Source organism: Acanthochromis polyacanthus, chromosome 8, assembly GCF_021347895.1.
Source record: "Acanthochromis polyacanthus isolate Apoly-LR-REF ecotype Palm Island chromosome 8, KAUST_Apoly_ChrSc, whole genome shotgun sequence".
Classification (NCBI taxonomy): domain Eukaryota; kingdom Metazoa; phylum Chordata; class Actinopteri; family Pomacentridae; genus Acanthochromis; species Acanthochromis polyacanthus.
The window spans coordinates 28,495,135-28,503,142 of NC_067120.1; the positions used below are offsets into that span (position 1 = coordinate 28,495,135).

An 8,008-nucleotide genomic window follows, 5' to 3' on the forward strand; every position below is an offset into this window, starting at 1 on the left:
ATAGGATGGAGTAGAGGCATTAGAAAGAGTCAGACCACCAAATTTGGGCCTTTAGGGTCAAGACTTTTCTCCTGGGTCCCACTGACAGGCTACTACATATCCTTGTGGAAAGCACTAATTAACTTGCCTTGCCGTTCTGCCACCAGGACCTAACTGAAGACAAAAATCTGAAAATGCCCGTCAAGTACATACGTACACAAACACAGTCCTATGTCGCAGTAGCACAGCTCACCAGCGGAATATCAACAGAGCTGCTGAATAGAGCGAGTCCTTGTAAAGAGACGAGCAGTCAGTAGGCCTGAGCTTGTTCACTCCCATCTAGCATAGCTGCACTGCTGAACTTGTTGCCCTGGGCCACTGTGTGTGTGTGTGTGTGTGTGTGTGTGTGTGTGTGTGTGTGTGTGTGTGTGTGTGTGTGTGTGTGTGTCTGTGTTTCACTGGTAAGAGTCCTATTTCTAGGGAACTTTCCACAGATGCATACAAGTAATTATCATAATGAAAAATATGAAAAGGTGAGACTATGATACCAGAGGCACTGCAGTAAAAGCTTCTGCATTTTCTCTATAAACAAGGACTTGCTCTAACCAGCGGGAGGCAAAGCATACCAAGTAGAATGACATAAGCAGTAACGAATGTTTTGGTGACCACGTCCCTGACAGTGGTGACTGACGTATAATGCACCTAATAGCTGCAGTTCTAATGGATCTGTGCAAGACCCTGGTGCTACAACTCTGCAGAAGACTTAAAACCAACAGCTGTGTGCCCCGCCATCCTGAAAAAACAGACCAAGAAGGAAACATGGGTGATTTTATAGATTAATAATTATCCAGTGAATCAATTCCAGAATTTAAAAAGAGATAAACTCATACAAGCTTATTTTAAATCAGATTCTAAATAAAGCAATATTTGTATTTTATATAAGATCCATTTTACTAGTGCTACAATTTTGTTGTATCATGCAAAGTCAATAAAGGAATCAGAATTTGATTAAGATAAGCCTGTAGGAGTTTGTTTTTTTTTATTCTGTAATTAAAAAAACAACAACAGAGTCCACCTTACAATCCATTTAACGTGCTCATAAATGACACACAACAGTCCATTCTGGAAGTACTGAGTCCACTAAACTGTAAGCTTAGTCAACATTTGGCCACAAACCCACATGTGTAGCCAGACGAGTTAAGCAATGTTGACATTGTTGTTGTCATTCACTGCTGAAGATATAGAAATGATGCAGACTGGTTAATAGCATAGGACAAGGCAATATATCATAATAAGCTTTTTCACTTTAGCTGACACCTTTTTTTGATAATTTTTAAGCAACCTGTTTAAATAAACACCAAAACGAAAGAAAGGTTTCATTTGAATTTAAACAGTACAGTCTATTTATTAAAAGGGACATGGGATAAATTTAAAACACGCACAATAAGAAACATTTACATGCATAAATACAAATAAATATGGATGAAAGGATCATTTCACTGTGCTACACATTAAGTAAAGAAAACCAGTAAACTTGGAGGTGTAGGGAGGGTGAAGCCACCACACCACAATGAGGTTAAGGTTTTGAGTCGCTGTGCTGAACCAGGCACCACCAAATGGGGACCCCACAGAGGTCCTCACACGTACCCCAATCACTGGGTTTACATGGGACCTGTTATTCCTCTTTCATTAGGAAATAAAGTCAATTCCGCTTTAAAATCTCCTTGTAAACACTTAATTCTAAATTTAAAAGTTCATTCAGAATAAACTTGATTCCGAATGAACTACCTGGTTTATTCTGATGTTAATTCCGAATCAACTAATTCCTGTGTACGTTCGATTCATGTATACAGTCAATTCCGGTCATTCTGCGCATGCTTGGCTCCTCACGTAGCGACATACACATTCTGCGATCTTTGTTGCTGTTTCAAAACAACAATAAAAGGCAAAACCAAGAGCAACTGCATAGCTCAATCAGTAAAGCGGGTGAACCATGTACAGGAACTGGTCCCTGACACAGCGGTCATGGTTCAATTCCTGCATGTCTTCCCCCTACTCGGACCGGACCAGATATTCATCATTAATAGGTGCCGGATATCCGGAGCCTAGAAACTGCTAATCGGGCTAGCCCTTTCATGGTTGTTGGTATTCAGTGTATTTAAATGAAATATTCTATCTAAATATTCTCTTTTGCAACTGATGAAATGTTCGCATTGCTATCGCTTTACCGTCCTGGCTTATGATGCATATATAAGTGGCAATGTGTAAGGCCACAAGCACGTGTCTCTGGAAAGCGCTGCCAGTTATGGCCTGACAAGCTCACTCCACTCAGCCATTCTCCTGCCAACTCACCAGACACTACGGCAGGTTCTGCACCACCACTCAATCCCCAGCCTCAACCTCCACCTGCTGCCTCATCTCTGCCTCCAACTCAGCTCTCCCTACAGATAGGTTCCAAAACCTGGTATTGAACAGGCTTCTGGACTAAATTACTGAAGACCGGAGGATCAGTAAGCACCAGCATTATCAGTTCTGCTAATAGTACCGGAGCAAGGGTTTCCTACTTATTACTGCAACATTTTGCATGTTATTTCACCATCTTTTTTTTTGTTTGTGCATTTTTGCTTTTTCAAATCCAGCAAAACATCTGTCTTTCAGAGTCTGTATCTCTCTTAACTCTTTCAGACATGCACTCTGCTCCATAAATCGGACGGCAGCTAAAGGAGTCACCTAAATGTCTGAATGCGTACCCTGGTCACTCATCCGTATGTGTGAAAGGGATTGAATGACAGAAAGCCGCCACTTTAATGGACCGATGAACCCAGCAATGTTCCACGTCTGGACAGAGCTTCTGCAACACCACGTCTCTCTCTCCGTCTCTCTCTAATCACAGAGAAGCAAAGTAGGACAAGTAGGGTCACCCTTGACTAGAATCAGTTTTCTTTTGTAAAACAATGAATATCACATATTAAAAATAATGTCAAAGATAAAGTCATCCATTTAATTTTTTGCTTAAAAGTGAAACATGAAAGACAGGACCTAGAACAGGAGAAAACAAAACAATGTCAGTTCTAGGGCCCAACCAGTACTGATTTATGGAGTAAAAATGGTCTGATGGCTGTTTATATTTATATTTTTCTGCTTCTGTTGTCAGACAACTGTATGATTAAATAGTGACAAAAACACATCCCATTTAGACTACATGTAAATATAGGTCAGTTCCAAGCTGCTGCTCTGCCTGATTTTAGAACCCTGACCCCGCCTGACAAATTTACCAAATACTGTACAGAGGTTACAGACAACTGCAGTTAAGTAAATCTGGCCATGTTTTTATCAAATTTGGAGCTACTACCAAAGTCAAAAAGCAAAGAAGCTGCTTTAGTAGGTCTCTGTGTCTTCACTTTGTTCAAGGGTTTTATTGAAATTTGCACTCACTATCAACTTAAGTAAGAAAACCTGACTTAATTTGCAGGCCAATAAATCAGTCGCGCTCTAGTTATTTTCTGTTCTCAATTACATAGAAAGCAACACCTCACTAATTTCGAATCATTCTTCATAGTATAAGACCCCAGACCTGACGTCTCTTCTCTTAAAGGAAACCTTTCCTGACTGGCTATGCGGTCATGAAGGAGCTTTTCTTTACCACACAACTGGTATTCTCCTCATCCACAGACTTTTGCTCCTCCGTTAACCAACTCATTTTTCATTTTCTAGTTTTCCAGCACACACCGGCTTTACAAACAACCGAAAGTATCCGACTGTATGAACTGACTAATAAACATGAGGCTGCTTATCGAGCACAGCCAAAAGAATTCAGTTTGTTGTACTCTCTCAAATAAACACCTCGACACTGACATCAGGGCTGTAGCAACAACTGTGGACACAAATTTTTAACCACCCGCTAATGCTCTAAAACAATTGCTTCTTCTACAAATTTTAGGATTGATCATTTTGTTTTTGCAACGTCACTGCCCATGACAGCACCACTGCAGCGTTCAACACAGGCTAATCATAAACCCACCTGTGCTTGTATTTGTGCTGAAGCTAACAGCACAGTTAACACTGCAGGAGCAGCTTTCATGGGCCAGAGTTTGAATCGGAGAGCAGTGGAAAGACACATGACATCTTAACAGGAGAAAGCAACAACAAAGTAGTTACTTCTGAGCCCTTAAATGGGTTTACAGTTTTGTTGCTGCTTTGTAGTTTAGTTAGCTTAAAGGTGACTCCACAATTCATAATCTGAAGTCCTAAGACATTCACACCCACTGTAACTCACGCTATTCACATCCATGGTCAGGTTTTTAAAACCAAAACTTTTTATATTCCTAGATAATTAAAGAAGCTGCGAGGAGGCAGAGGAGAGGTGAAACTCAGGATGCAACAGTGGAGACAGAAACATGGAGAAACTAAAGAAACTGCAAATAATTTATAGAAAAAGATGAAAGAGGAACAGTGACAGAAATTGAACCAGTGCTGCTGTCAGCTGAGACACGTTATCAACTTCAAGGAGGCAGAAAAAATGTTAAGGTCTAACTTATAATATATTTTGAAAATCCAATCAAATTCAAAACACAACTGCAATTAAAAGGCTTTGAATACAGAGACGAACAGTACCTATTATCTTAATAGTTTTTCATGCAGTTAAAGAACTGTTTGCATTACTAATATTTGCAGACAAAAACTGTGCTAATTTCTGTTGAGAAGCAAAGCTGGTTTTTTGAGATGGACACCAGTAGGCCTATCGATTCAATGTCTCAGCCCTTGTGGGTTCGTACTGGAGTAGCTGATGTGAGGTGTGGTTTAGCCACACAGGCCTGACTGTCACAAAACAGTCCACTGGTGTACTTACTGATCTGACTGTTAAGCGCATTGATAACTAATCAGTGGAACTGTGACCTCGGCAATCTGAATGCTCATAATGTGGAATTGTTGGAAATGTTGATTTTCTCTCTGCAATATAAAGCGTTTACCTTACCATGTAAAGTACCCGGAGATTACTAATAATGTAAACTGGAATTGTATAAATAAAACTAAATTGATCTGAAAGGACATAGACTTGATGGCTGACTGCAGCCCCCCTCCCATTTTTTTATATGTAAATGTGCAAAGAAGGCCACATTATGGTCACACTGGGAACAGTAGCACCTAATCCGATAACTGCCATGTCAAATAATGAGATTCTTTATCAGAACTCTGAATTTCAGAAACAATTAGGTATAGACCTAAACTGAGTATACAGAACATTGCAAATGGAATCATGCATAAGGTGATTTTTGTCTCATTTACATTTTCAATAAAATTAACCTCAGAAGTTGAGACAGGTTTTTAACAGTGACTTTCAACAGCTCAGTCAGGAGCTTCAGACTGCATCCACAGGTAACAGAGCCAGGGTTTCTGAGTGAATCGTTTGTATGCATGTATATCCAATGGTAGACAAATGGCCAAGACGGCAACACAATCAGAATATAGTGTTACATGAACATTTATATCGTCCAGGAAGAACCCAGGTCAGTCACAAGGAGACCTACGATCTTTAAGCATGAATGAAGTGTTTGAAACCCACTGATGAGTACAGCTTACACTGGAGAGCCTTGGTATCAAAACAAATAGGCTTTCTTTTGACGTTTTTGTCCAAAATGTAAGCAATTCGCGGGCCACTGGAAATCAGGTAGCTGCCAGTAGTTAGCTTTCAAGCTAACAAGTACAGAACTTGCCTCCATTTAATTTCGGCCATTGATCCCCATTACCGGCTTCGGTCTGGGACTACCTGTGAATACGTAGGCGGAGAAGGAAAGCTAAATAAGACTCGACAGGGTGTATTTCCGTGGATGTGTCCGTGTTCAATTTTTGCTGTAACCGCTTACAGGTTTAGCTAGCCCTGCTAATCATAAACTTCAGCATGGATAGCCAATCGGAACCACTTCCATTTACTTGTAGGACAGAGGCACGAGTCTCCACAGCACATGGGCTCCCTGTACAGAATCACAGCGCTTACAGAAGCTAGTACACTGTGTGTGAAGAAGTGGTATTAAGTGATAAAATACTGCACTCATTTCATTCCTGTGACAGTAACTGCGATACACGATACATCTGCATCTGACTCCATAAGAAATACAGAGAAAAGATGTTTCGACTCACTTTTAAAATACTGCTTGAAGCAAAGTTAAATCCACAGAATGTAAACTCCCAACTCCGTGGATGAAAACATCACATTTCTGTGACAATAGCGTAAGTATGTCTGACCACAAATGCCTGTCTAACTGGTTTTAGAAGAAAGCCCCCAAAAGTACAACAGCACCAAGAACCAATGGCTTTGGACTTTATCAAGACTGGCATCTTTCTGACCAATCCCCGGTGTGAACATGATGTGGACCGGAGACTTTTCGACCAATCAAATAATAGAAGAAGAATTTTTGTTTTTGTTTTGCGGTTTTGTAGAATGACAGCTGTTTAGACCAATCCCCGTGGTTAACCTTATGCCAAAAAAAAATAAATCCCAGTCTTCAAACCAATGACATAGGTTATATCAAAGAAGGCGGTATTTTTACTGTTGTTTTAACCAATCAGCTAAAGCACAGAGCTGGCATTCATGGCGGCAGCAAAACAATAGCACGTTGAATCTTAAGAGAGGCGTACGGACAGTCTTCTTTCAGCTTTTTCACAGTGACAACGTGGTAACCCAGCTGCAATAAATGGAAACTGTAATTAATAAGAATTTTCATAATAGTAATCAGAAAAATAAAAATGTATAAACAACATTAATAAGGTTGTGAAAAAACACTCTAGATGTAACAAGCAAAGGCTAGGTGTTTATTATTTATGTAAAAAGTTGTCCTTTTATTGATGACATAATGCAATTATGTTCCTTTTCATCTTGAGCCTCTCTTTTCTTTCTCTCAATCCACATTGCCCCCTGGTGTATGAAAAGCAAATGCACAGTATTTTATATGCATGGAGTATTTAGATGCCTCTGCAGCTTCAAGATGGTACAAACCAGTGACGTGCGGTAAGGTTCACGGCTGGTGAGGCACTGACTCCTCAGGAGTCAGATTTACGATTGTAAGAACTGAAAAAAGCATCTTATTTCACTATTCATCCAACAGCATGCAACTGCTGATAATGCTTCATATCCCATCAGCATTCCTCTTTCAATTACACTCACAAACCAACACAAACATATACACAGGAACATATTTGTCCTACAAAGAACTATGGATAGAGCACCCATCTTGTGTTTTAAGCAATTCATCCATCCATCCATCCATCCTCTATACACCGCTTTATCCTCATTAGGGTCGAGGGAGGTGCTGGAGCCTATCCCAGCTGACTCGGGCGAAGGCAGGGGACACCCCGGACAGGTCACCAGCCCATCGCAGGGCTACATATACAATGGGTACAGAAAGTATTCAGACCCCTTGAAATTTTTCACTCTCTGTGTCATTGCAGCCATTTGCCAAAATCAAAAAAGTTCATTTTATTTCACATTAATGTACACTCAACACCCCAGCTTGACAGAAAAAAACAGAAATGTAGAAATTTTTGCAAATTTATTAAAAAAGAAAAACTGAAATATCACATGGTCATAAGTATTCAGACCCTTTGCAGCGACATTCATATTGAACTCACATGCTGTCCATTTCTTCTGATCCTCCTCGAGATGGTTCTGCTTCTTTATTGGAGTCCAGCTGTGTTTAATTAAACTGATTGGACTTGATAAGGAAAGGCACACACCTGTCTATATAAGACCTTACAGCTCACAGTGCATGTCATAGCAAATGAGAATCATGAGGTCGAAGGAACTGCCCAAGGAGCTCAGAGACAGAACTGTGGCAAGGCACAGATCTGGCCAAGGTTACAAAAGAATTTCTGCAACACTCAAGGTTCGTAAGAGCACAGTGGCCTCCATAATCCTCAAATGGAAGAAGTTTGGGACGACCACAACTCTTCCTTGACCTGGCCGTCCAGCCAAACTGAGCAATGGTGAGAGAGGTAAAGAAGAACCCAAAGATCACTGTGGCTGAGCTCCAGA

The 8,008-nt window shown here is 40.4% G+C and overlaps 1 protein-coding gene across 3 annotated transcripts in view; it reads right to left on the minus strand.

The window, feature by feature from the left end:
* Positions 1-6,627, minus strand: part of LOC110966323 (kelch-like protein 25) — a 32,340-nt gene extending 25,713 nt beyond the window's left edge. Inside the window, exon 1 of one of the 3 annotated variants that reach the window (XM_022215661.2) lies at positions 6,118-6,439. The gene's annotated coding sequence lies outside the window, so the exon portion shown is untranslated. Of the gene's footprint in view, positions 1-6,117 lie in introns of all 3 variants that reach the window. The other 2 variants (XM_022215660.2, XM_051951974.1) reach the window with 2 other exon arrangements.
* Between the last annotated feature and the right edge of the window lie 1,381 nt (positions 6,628-8,008).